Source organism: Malaclemys terrapin, chromosome 4, assembly GCF_027887155.1.
Source record: "Malaclemys terrapin pileata isolate rMalTer1 chromosome 4, rMalTer1.hap1, whole genome shotgun sequence".
Classification (NCBI taxonomy): Eukaryota; Metazoa; Chordata; order Testudines; family Emydidae; genus Malaclemys; species Malaclemys terrapin.
Window position 1 is genome coordinate 24,511,373 of NC_071508.1, and position 11,558 is coordinate 24,522,930.

The 11,558-nt window shown below is 49.6% G+C and overlaps 1 protein-coding gene across 2 annotated transcripts in view; it reads right to left on the reverse strand.

Moving 5' to 3' along the window:
- Window positions 1–10,306, reverse strand: part of SLC6A17 (solute carrier family 6 member 17) — a 50,572-nt gene extending 40,266 nt beyond the window's left edge. For both annotated transcript variants that reach the window (XM_054024883.1, XM_054024884.1), the window contains exon 1: window positions 9,596–10,306. The gene's annotated coding sequence lies outside the window, so the exon portion shown is untranslated. The remainder of the gene's footprint in view (window positions 1–9,595) is intronic.
- Between the last annotated feature and the right edge of the window lie 1,252 nt (window positions 10,307–11,558).

An 11,558-nucleotide genomic window follows, 5' to 3' on the forward strand; every position in this document is an offset into this window, starting at 1 on the left:
GATGGGGACTTTGTTTACTCAGGCTGTGTGGCATTAATTTTCTTAAAATGTGCACGTTCTCCGTCTTTAGAAGAAAGAGGAGGGCATTTTTAGCTCTCAGGTTGCAGTAAACGCACTTGGAATGCTCAGTGGTTGCCGCATATTTGCAGTAATATTTCACATGTAACGGCTGTGCTGATTTTTCGGTCATCTGCCTGTGGAAAGAGGCCTATTTGCAGACAGGGCTGTAGAATTCCCCATGGCAAGGCTGAGAGAATTTGTCAGCTAAAGGTGGTTCCGGTGCCATGGCCGGAATCCCTAAAGGATTCATCAGAGAGCATATTTTCATTGTGTATCCATGTCACGTGATTAAAGATTGCTGTGCCAGATCCATCCCTAGTGTAACCTCACTGAAGTCAATGGAATTGTGCCTAGGATGAATTTGCACCTGTGTCATAGAGGCCCACCTTTGGTGCTTCCTAGCTTTGTCCCTTGGGTCTGCTCTATCCGCTTAAGTCTGCTAAGTTACTTGTTGCTTAGTATTGTTAGACACCTGTACTGTTCGATATTATGTGCACCCGGTTATATGTACTGTCTGCCTTTGTGCTGATAGTTTTACTCCAATAAATTGTACATGATGCTGGAGCTGAAAAATGCATTTTTACCAGCCAGAAATATAGATAATGGAACAATGTGTAACTCCTATTGTATTCCCCCCCCCCAGCATCCTCCCTGCCGCAGGGATGCTTTTCAAAGACAGAGAGAGCATCCTGGAGTCCAACTCCCATTGGAAAATAATAGGAATTGGGCACCTACCTCCCATTTGTGCCTTTGAAAATCTCCCTCCAGAACTGTAAATAAAACATAGCTATGCAAATAATGTAGCCCACAATATATGTATATTCAAACAGGAACACAGGGATTGTCACACCAGAACAGACCAAGGGCCTGTATCTTATCTCTAGCAGTGACCAATACCAAATGCTTCAGAGGAAGATGGAAGAAACCCGGCAGAAGCAGTGATGGGATCCTCTGTCCCCAGAAAAAGTGTCTTCCTAACGCTCATATATCCAAGGTCTGATTTAAGCCTCCAGCAAAGAAATTCAGAACCTAAAAGTGAAGATAGGGTCAGCAGTGACTTTGGGAACATGGCACCTTCTTACTCAAGAGATCTGCTCCCTGCCGGGATTCAGTCTATTACAATGGTTCTCAATCAGGAAACGCTTTTCTGTACCATGCCCCCTCCTGGAGACTCGCTCATCTACCTGGGATCTAGCCAGGACCCCTCCCATTCAGTGATATGGGAAGGGCAGGGTGGTGGTTACTTACTGGCAACTGTTCATGACCTGCAAGTTGAGAACACCCACTCCCCGGAGTCAAATCTGCTGACTTTAAGTGACAAATATTAGTCTCTATTCATTACTTTTCATTCCTGCCAACCCTGCAGAGCCAATCCAGCTGTAGGCGAGTGAGTGGCAGCCTACTCGGGCTCATGCATCGTTAACACCGTTGTTAACTGTTCGCTGATTGCAGAATCTGTGTTGCTAGCGAATGACATAGGAGCGGGAAAGAAATTCAGCTTGACGGTCAGCGTCCAGCTGGGACTCTGAAGGCCTAGCAGTTACAAAAGCGACCTTATTTCTAATAATAACTTTCAATGGGAGTCAGGCGACTAAATACCTTTGAGGATCTGGACCATAGAGCTTAAGCAGTGCGTAGGCATTATGCTGGCCCTCCGAGCAGGGGTGAATGTCACCCTCTGTGAGTAAGTTTGGTACAGAGTTAAGTAACATGAGCCATTTTCATAGTTGCTGCCCAGAACGAACCTGTCTTTTACGAAACTGAAATCCCACCTTCAACCAGGAAATTGCAGTTGAGGGGCCGGATCCAAAACCCATTGAAAAACTCCCATTGACTTCATGGGGCTTGGATCAGGCCCTAAAGGCACAGGATGCAGGGTTAGCTGGTGTCTGAGGACTCCTGGGGCACCTAGGTGCTGACCGCGAGCAGGAGCGGCTTACGCTGTGGCTGCCTACGCTGTCCTAGCTCTATGGACAGAGAGAGGGGCCCAGTAGCCATGGGTATGTCTACCCTGCAACTAAATACCCACGGCTAGCCAGAGTCAGCTGATTTGGGATTACAGGCCTTGGGCTAAGGGGCTGTTTCATTGAGGGGTAGATGTCTGAGCTCTCGGACTTGCCCCCATCACGGAGCTTCAGATCCCAGGCTCCCTCTTGAGCAGCTACACTGCAATTAGTGGAGACATATCCCATGAGACTCACTCTTGTGCCTTCCATCAGCCTGAAATGTGAACATTTACAAGGGAACGTGCTCCGCAAAATAGCTGCCCAAGGACTGGAGGCTTCTGGGCAAGGCTCCGCATGCTTGCAGCAGCACTAAGGGCGCTGAACTCTTCTCACAATACTGACACCATGTGTTCCAGTTGAACAAGCCCCATTAAGCCAGGCTTCCTGCTCCGTTATGAATTGTTTAGTAGAGGAGAAAGTTGCTGTGCTGTGCGTTGCCTCCCTGGGTTTCTCAGGGCAGTAGCCAGAGATCTATATAATGTTGGCTCAGCATTCTGTCAACAGCAGCATGTTGGGATGGGCCACTGCCTGATGGGATGGTGCAGCCCACCTGACCTAGGAGGCGGCACGGATTACAGCAGCCCCTTCGGCCTGCGCATGGGCGAGTTACTGGAAACCCATTAAAACCTTGGGCCTGGAAAACTCCTCTGACACTGCTGTGGAGTAGCTCACTTTTCTCTAAACCTTTCCTAGACCCCTCTGATTCAGAATGCTGCTAATAATACTGAGCAGATCGCAAAGTATTTTGCAAAGGAAAGTAGCACTTGCCCCATTCTACATGTGGGGAAACTGAGGCAGGGAGGAAGGACGGGACTTACCCAAGGTCACACAGTGATTTTGTGGCAAAACTGGGAATAACATCCAGGTTGCCTGACTCCCAGGCTGCTGCCTTGCCACTTGACCCACCCTCCCGCCCCAGGCCGCCTCCCTTTTCATCCTACCTTGCCCCGGTGGAAGCCTCATTCCTCCCAGGTTCCAGAAGCCTCAGAGATGACCAGGGAGAGGAAATCTATCCCTGGGGGGTATCCTGCCTCTGCCAAGCAAAGTGTCCAGTGAATGAGGCCTAGAAATCCAGCATGCCTGTGCACCCCTAGCCAGTGGGCCCTTAGAAACAAGTCTTGTAACCAGCTGTGAACTGGCAATCTCTATAATTTGAATAAGCACATGGTGTGTTCCCAGTCAGCCTGCAACACAACTCAGAGAGAGAGAGATCCCAAAATCGGAGATGAATAACTACACTCTGCACCTATCCTCAGTATGGACAGGGCCCCCAGCACCTCTGCTTAATGTGTTTCTCTTCCCAACACCCCTGGGAGATACAGCAAGGCTTTTATCCCCATTGTCCAGAAGGGGGAACTGAGGCACGGAGTGACCAAGGGACTCACCCATGGTTATACAGGGAGCCAGTAACAGAGCTGGGGGTTAAACCCAGGTCTTTGGCATCCCAGGTTAGCACTCTAACCACTGGACCATCCTTCCTCTCTTTCCCAGCCTCATCTTCAAAGCTCTGTATGGACACGTATAGGTTCACCCTCCCGGCACCCCTTTGAACTTGGCAAGCCAGAGTCATTATCCCCACTTCGCAGATGGAAGAAACGGAGGCCCAGAGACCCGCTGCATGTTCCAGAGTGGAGCTGGCGTCAGAGCAGAGCTTCAATTGCAGGAGTTTGATAGGAATTGTACAAGAAGTCGAGGAATTAGACTCATGAGAGTCACAGGTGCGTGTGGCCCCTCTTAGGGAAGCAACCCTGGAGCTCTTTACTCAAGCAAAATTCTCATTGACTATAATGGGGGGTTGCCTGAATAAAAGACTGATTATAAACTTCTGGGTGCCATCGCCTTCTCCTAAAGGAAAACCAGCTGGAGGAAGCAAAGCGGGAGGAAATACCGTGAGACATCGTCCCCCCAGTTGTTTTTGTCATGGGTTCCCCCTCTGCAGAGCAGGCTGCAAGACCTTCTCATGATCCTCAGGGATCTGCACAGATTCTGGGGATCAGAGGAAAGCCAATGGCATGGAAGGCTCCACACTTCTGTTTCATGCCCCACTCCACTCTGCTTCCTAGTGGCACGGCTCCCTTGCGTGTGCCCATAACTCAGATCAGTCACAGACCTTATGAGGAAGGGAGGCAAGATATTTTTCAAGATCAGGAAGAACTGAGCGATGTGTTTTTTGCCAGGCAGATTTCATTTGGGCCCACTGTGCTTTGACGCTGCCTCTTTAAGCCTGTGACTGCTGCTGTGACACATACCAGCATGCGAACGTGTTCCCAGCCACCTCACTCGGAGGGTGATAGGCACTGCCGAAAAATGTCAGCCCCAAGCTAGGCAGAAGGGAAACAGATCAAAGCAGCAAAAGGCATTTTTTATAAGGACATTACGGCCTGATCCTGGGGTGCTTTGCCATTGAGTTGCATGGCTGCAGGATCAGGCCCTAAATGCTGCTTTAATGGGTTTATCAAGGTTTAAAGAGGAAGCCATTTATGCAGGGGGGGGGTGTTAATTGGCCTTGTTCCATTTGTACCATGGGGCCACATTTCCAGAATGTCAGCCTCCTCTTTGGCACCTGCCAAAATTTGCATTTTATGCTCCCAGATGCTACAACAATGGGCAACAACATAAAACTCTAAGCTAGATTTTTGCCTCCAAGTTGAACTCTGGGTGCTAATATGAGTGGTCGTCGCTCTACTGATCGTGCATGAAGATGGGCTGGTCAGAGATGCAAATACTGAGACTTGTGCCCACAATTTATGGTGCAGGGACATGTGCCCAAGTGGAGTTTGCACCCACAAAAAGAGAAGCTCTTTTAAAAATGTCCTCATGTCCTGTAGCGACTGGTGCCTACATCTATCCTCTCTCGCTTCACTCTACAGAGCTGTCCGGTGCCTCTCCTTGTGACACCAGAGGCTGGCTTCTCAGCTGGCATAAATAAAATGAATGCAGTGGTGATATGCTAATTTATACCAGCGGTATCTCTGGCCCCAGGATATTTGATGCACTAAAGAAACAGCCTTTGTTTTTCAGAATTTCCTACTGCAACACTGACTGCCTCTAGCACCTTTCCTCAGAGGATCTCAAAGCACTTTCCAAGGGTGGGGTAGTGCTACTGGAGTGAAATACTCACGTTCGTTTCCTTCGCTCTCTGTAAAAATGTTGTTAGGGGATAGGAAACATTCACATACTAATGGTCCCATTCTATATAGGGGAAACTGAGACACAGAACAGTGAGGTGACTTGCTCAGGGTCATACAGTGAGTCAGGGACAGGGTATGGAAGAGAACCCTGGAGGCCTGACTCCTCATAGCCCTCTGCTGTAATCACTAAACCATGTTTATTTTGCTCCCAGGTGCACGTTGTGCAGCTGCAGTGTTCAACTCTCCAAAGGCATGGACCAAGGCTGGATCCAGAGGCCAGAAGGTGCCTAACTCACTAGCGAGTCCATGAAAAACCAAGAGTCACTTTATCAAGGTAACAGGGAAGGGAAGATCAAGGACACAAGGGGCGAGGGAGTGTCGGCAGTGAGTAAGGTCATGGTTATCTGTGGTGGATCAGGGCCCCGTTCCGTCCTTATCCACCCCAGCTCTCCCTATCTATTATTTGTATTGCAGCAGCACCTAGAGGCTCCAACCAAGATCAAGGTCGCATTGTGCCAGGCGCTGTGCAGACGCATGGGAAGAGAGAGTACCTGCCCTGCAGAGCTCCTGGCCTAAATAGAGGAGACAAAAGGTGACTGATCCCAGTTGTAGAGAAGGGGAAATTGAAGCAAAGAGATTAAATCAATGGTGTTAAGAGCTGGGCCTGAGTGACTTGCGCAAGGTCACACCGAGTGTCTATGGCTGAGCAGCAAATTAAACCCCAGTTCCACAAGCCCTAACCACAAGCTCTGTCTCCCTCTCAAAAAGCAAACTCTATGGAATAGGTCATGAGACCAGGACTGCAGCGTCATGGGTTCAAGTCCCAACTGTGCCACCGACTCAGCGGGTGACCTTGGGCAAATCATTTAATCTTCCCAGTGCTGCAGCTCCCCAGCCATAGAATGGAGCTAATCCTTCCTTTCCTCATGGGGGGGCGGCGGGGTCACGAGGACAGAATCCATTGCTGATTCAAAGGTGCCCAGATACTACAGTGATGAGAGCTAGATAGCTCACAATGGGGGGAGGGAGCACACACAGGCACAGGGGAATGTTGCATTCAAACTGCACCATGTGGTCCCGAAAGGAGAATTTTGCCCAGATTGTGGAAGCGAATCATCTCCTGGCACTTCTTTTACTGCACATCCCCTGGTCTCCTCTCGCTCAGAACAACTGCGCATACAATCCAAGCCACATCACTTTGCCAGCCAGGCAACGAGAAGGGCTGCGGCTCTCAGGGATGCCAGGCTCCAGATCTGATCTTCCTTCCTTCCTTCCTTCCTAGCTGGCCCCGTTGGAACACTGCCAGCTGGACTCATTAGGGTTTCTCCCCCCCCCGCGCCCCCAGACCATCTATGCTAATGAGTTGCATTTAACCAATGCACACATCAACAAAAATGACAGGCCAACTTCTAGTGTGACTCAGTTGAAACAAATGGCAGGCACGGTCTGTCCACCATGGCGGGGTGAGTGTGCTCGTTGATTTACACTGACTCACCAGGAAAGCCCGGGCTCCAGGCACGCTTGCTAGCTTTAGCAGCGGCAGAGGATGACTTCGCTACCATCAGGTGCACCTCAGCAGCTTGGCTGAAACAGGCGGGGGAGGAGTGGGGGGTCAAATCTCAAGAGGGACAAACCATCCTTCTGAGGTGGATCAGCTGTGTGCCTGGCATCGGGGGGAGGGGTTGTTTCCAAAGATAATTAGGCACTCAGAGACTGATTCTTTCTTGCCCAGGCACTTACCCCAGGGCAGGGGGGGGACAAAATGTTACCATTCTGATTGGATAGCAGTTTACATTCACTTTGCTCTGAGGCATCTGACCTTCATATATGACAGGCCTATAAATACCTGAATAGATTTAAACAATGAAATCCTGTGACCTCTGTGTGGATGTTACTAATGATGCTATGGCCCTTTAACTAACAGTAGAGGCTCAGTCAGCACAACCATCCCATGTGCTTTGAGATACTGCTCCATCACCCAGGTGGCTGCATTTCATGCATATGCCCTGATTTGGGATGCAAGGTGCTACCATGTAAAATAATATTCTTAGCTCTTTACTGAGAGTCCATTGGATAAAGCCCCCAGGAGCCCAGATGGGGTGGTTATAAAGGAGTATCTCAATGTTTATCATCCCATAACAACATTCGGAGAAGGGGGATTTTCATCCGTCATTAGTCAGGAAGCGTCTGGACAAGTTTAATCATCTGATTTGGTCTCCTTTCATCTCTCATTTGGTAATATGCAAACATACATCAGCTGCAACAATGTGACACTGAACTTGAAGCCAGTTAGAGCCAATGATCATATGATTCCTTGCAGGCTGCAAGCTTTATTACACTCACAAGAGGATATTTTTCCAGCTGGAGCAGAGGAGCACTCCCTCCCCAATTAACAGCACTAACTTCAGATTAATGACTGACCCTGACAGCAAACTCCTCCTGGAAAACTGAATGTGACTTGAGTTCTAATACAGCTGATGCATCTCAAATCACAGCTTCCCCATTTCTGATCATCTTCACCTATTGTAACACAATGAACTGCTTCGTGTGTAAACAGGAATGGCCTGGCTGATCTAACTCACACTGGAGTAAATTCAGAGCATCGCCACTGAACTCAGTAGAATTACTGTGGATTTACACTGGTCCACCTGATTGTAATAGGCCAGATTCTGACCTTACAATGGGTTTACATTGATGTGACCCCATTGGAGCAAATTCTCCTCTCAGATTGGTATAAATCTAGAATGACCCTGGAGTTAATGGTATATTCCAGATTTACACCAGGAAAGGTGAAAGCAGCTTTTGGACCACTGATGTCAGTGAAGCTGCTCCTGATTTACACTGGAGCATGGTAGATCAGAACCAGGCCCAGAAGTTTGGTCTCCTTTGGATCAATGACATTACTGTTCTTAGAGACTTTAAGGTCAGAAGGGACCATCATGATCATCCAGTCTGACCTCCTGCACAACGCAGGCCACAGAGCCTCACCCGCCCACTCCTGTAATAGACCCAGTTAAACTAGAGTCCAGTTTTTCTGACCTAGTCACAGCATGTTCGGTGAGATACTTTCAAAGCCACACCTAGGCCAAGTGATTTTTTAAATCACAGAACCATAGAAACGTAGGACTGGAAGGGACTTTGAGAGGAAGGATCAAATCCTTCCTAGACCATCCCTGACATCCAACCTGCTCTTAAAAACCTCCAATAAAGGGAATTCCACAACCTCCCTTGGAAGACTTTAACTGCCTTTATAGTTAGAAAGGTTTTCCTAAGATCTAACCTATATCTCCTTTGCGGCAGATGACACCCATTACTTCTTGAATTTCTACTTTCACCATGTCTGTGTAAGCTCAAACGCTTGTCTCTCTCACCAACAGAAGCTAGTCCAATACATGATACCACCTCCCCTGCCTTATCCACTCTCAATTCCTGGACCCAGGTGGGTTTGCCAGGGGGTGGAAGCAAGTATCAGATCTTCAGTTTTTAAGCAGGGGGGCGGTCTTCACAGGTGCAAGCTATCATCGCTTAACTCAGGGCAACGACGCTCTGCTGATCTACGGCAGCTGAGGATCTGGCCCAGAATGTAAGACCTAGAGGAATGTGTGTCCTTGGGGGTGTCCAGTGATTTACTGAAAAGCACAAATGCAGGGGGAGGAAATGAGCCAGCCCTGCACCTCCTGGCGTCTTTAATCAGATGAACACACAAATATTACTGCCAATTTTCTGCCCCCCCCCCCTCCCCAAATAAGATTCCTGCTCTGAATTCACAGCATGCAAATAAATAACTAAATACAACTCAGGGGCTGGAAATTAAATATTCGTTATGGTAGCGTGTGCTTTCTGCCTCCCTCCTCAATGTTATAGTCAAGGTCACGCTAGCAAGCCTGGAGCCTGCATGTAGTTCAGCAGAGGCATTTGGGAATTTGCAGGGTTGTTTCCTGATGCTGGGTTGTGGATTCCAATCAGCCCCACCAGAGGTACCAGCCAGCTTGCCCCAGCTACTGCAAAAACCATTTACTCTTTTACATCACTCTCGCTCTCTCTGACTTTCTCAACCAGTCCTTCCTGTGAAACTGCTTCGCCTTGTCCTTTGTGGGTATTTTTAGATTCCAGTTGACGCTTATTTCCTTTCTCTCCCTCCCCACACCCTTAAACCAGCCCCTCCCTGATTTCCTTCTCCCCAAGGAGGTTCGATTCCCCCTTCAGCCCCGTAGCCTAGCAACTGGGGTGGAGGCGGGTTGTAATGGTGGACTAAAACAGGCGATCCCCTGTCTGAAGAGATGCTCCTTGGGAAGAGACCCACCGAGGGGAAGTGGCGACGATACATGACATTGGAAGAGACAAAAGCCCGGGCACTTACTTACTGATCTTGTGGCAGAAGGAGGGCGCGAGTCTTACCTCTCTCCGGATGCTGCCCAGCTGTTGGGGTGTGCACAGAGCGCTCCTCCGGGATGCGGGAAGGTGATCAGAGCGGCTCTCCCACGCCCCGGCACCCACGCTCGCTCAGCCCCGCTGCACCTGACCAGCTCCTGAGCTTGGAAATTGGCCTGCAGCGCGGTGCGTTCTGACGCACGGATGAACTCCCCAGATCTCTGCGCGGGGCTGGGACCCAACCTCACTCCTCCAGCGGCAGCTGCTGGTCCACGCCGGTAGCCTCCCGGCTGCAGAAAGCTGAACGGCTCCGGTCTGCTGCGGAGCAGATCCCACTCCGCTCTGATCAGCCCGTGTGGAAACACAGCCACATCTCCGCCTCTGCTCAGTCCCTGGGCAACTTCTGTCACATCCCTCTGGGTCTCACTCGGAGCCACTTTCTGGAGAGCCAGATACCTCTCTGCCTGCGCCCGGATCTGCTCCTACCCCGAGAAGACCAGCCACAGGCTGGGTGAGCGCTGCTTTCTCTCTCCCCTCCCTTTCAAAGAAAAAGGGGGGGGGGGCAATCTTTTAGCTGGGAGGGGGTGACGCAGGCTTGAGTCACTTGGAGATGCACGTCAGTGAGAAGCGTTGGGCTAGCGGACAAAGATCGGCTGAGAAGAGAGCTGGAGATACCAGTGCGTGGGAGCGAAACCCACCCCTTCTGGGACCAGGAAGGGGTCCCACTGGAGCTCGGTGGCTTTATCATAAATAGGCTCCCCCGAGTGCAAAACGATTTGGCTGAGTTGTTACTGTTTGCACAAGAAGGTGAATTTGCGGTGCCAGACCTTTTAAGTGGGTATCCTGCCTTCAGCTGGGTTCAATGTCTGATGCTTCCCAAAAAGGCAGAGCCTTCCCCTCATGCAGCTAGCCAGTGAGGCAACTTTGCACATGAAGTCCTTCCTGATCACTGTGGCAACAGTTTCTGCCCTGAAACATCAGACTAGATTGTCACTAGCTTATCGTTATGACAATGTTGCGGTTCTCTAGCACATTTTATCTGAAAACAAAATGTACTTTATGAACCTCACCGAACTCAGTGTCGTCGAGTTTAAGGCCAGAAGGAGCACCAGATCATCTAGTCTGACCTGCTGTATATCACAGGCCACCAGCACTCCTGGGAGGCAAGTTATTATTCGCATTCCCAAATGGGGAAACTGAGGCACAAGCCGGGACTGTGAGCTGGGAATAGAACTCAGGGGACAAAATCTATTCTCAGGAATACCAGTGTAAATCTGGAGCCTCCCCTTGAAAGTCGATGGAGTTAGGGCATGGATCCAAAGCTAATGGGCTTTGAATCCAGACCCAACCCTGCATTTACACTGGTGCCACTGCAGAATTTGACACCACATCTCCTGACTTCCACAAGGGCCCTCTACCTCAGCTACAGATGTCCACACAGATCATAAAGTTATCCAGGTAAATGGTTCTATTGAAAGCTTCTGATCCCCATTGACGGGTTATAATGAGGCCTCCAGCTGTTTATACCCCCCCCAAAAAAGTCACAGCTGAACATTAGATGTGCACTCTTTAGTCCAGGCATCCCGTGAGTCTGGCTTCTCATGTTGGACTAACTTGTCACTCAGCTACTTTTGCTGCTCCAAACCACATCCTATTATTTCTATAACAGTATAAAGATCAGGGCCCCCTTGTGCCAGGTGCTGTACATACACATAGCAAGACAGAGTCCCTGCCCCAAGAGATTACAATTGAAATAGACAGCCAACAGAAGTATTACCATCTCCTTTTTACAGATGGGGAAATGAGGCCCACGGGGACTAAGGGTGGACCCAGCTCTGGTTTACGTCTGCACTTTTGAAAAGCCCAGGTTATGTGACTTGTCCAAGGCCACACAGAGAGTCTGTGGCAGAGCTGGGAATTGCCCCAGATCTCTTGAGTCCCAGCCCAGTACCCTAATCACAAAACCAGCCTTCTTCTCTAACAAAGGCTC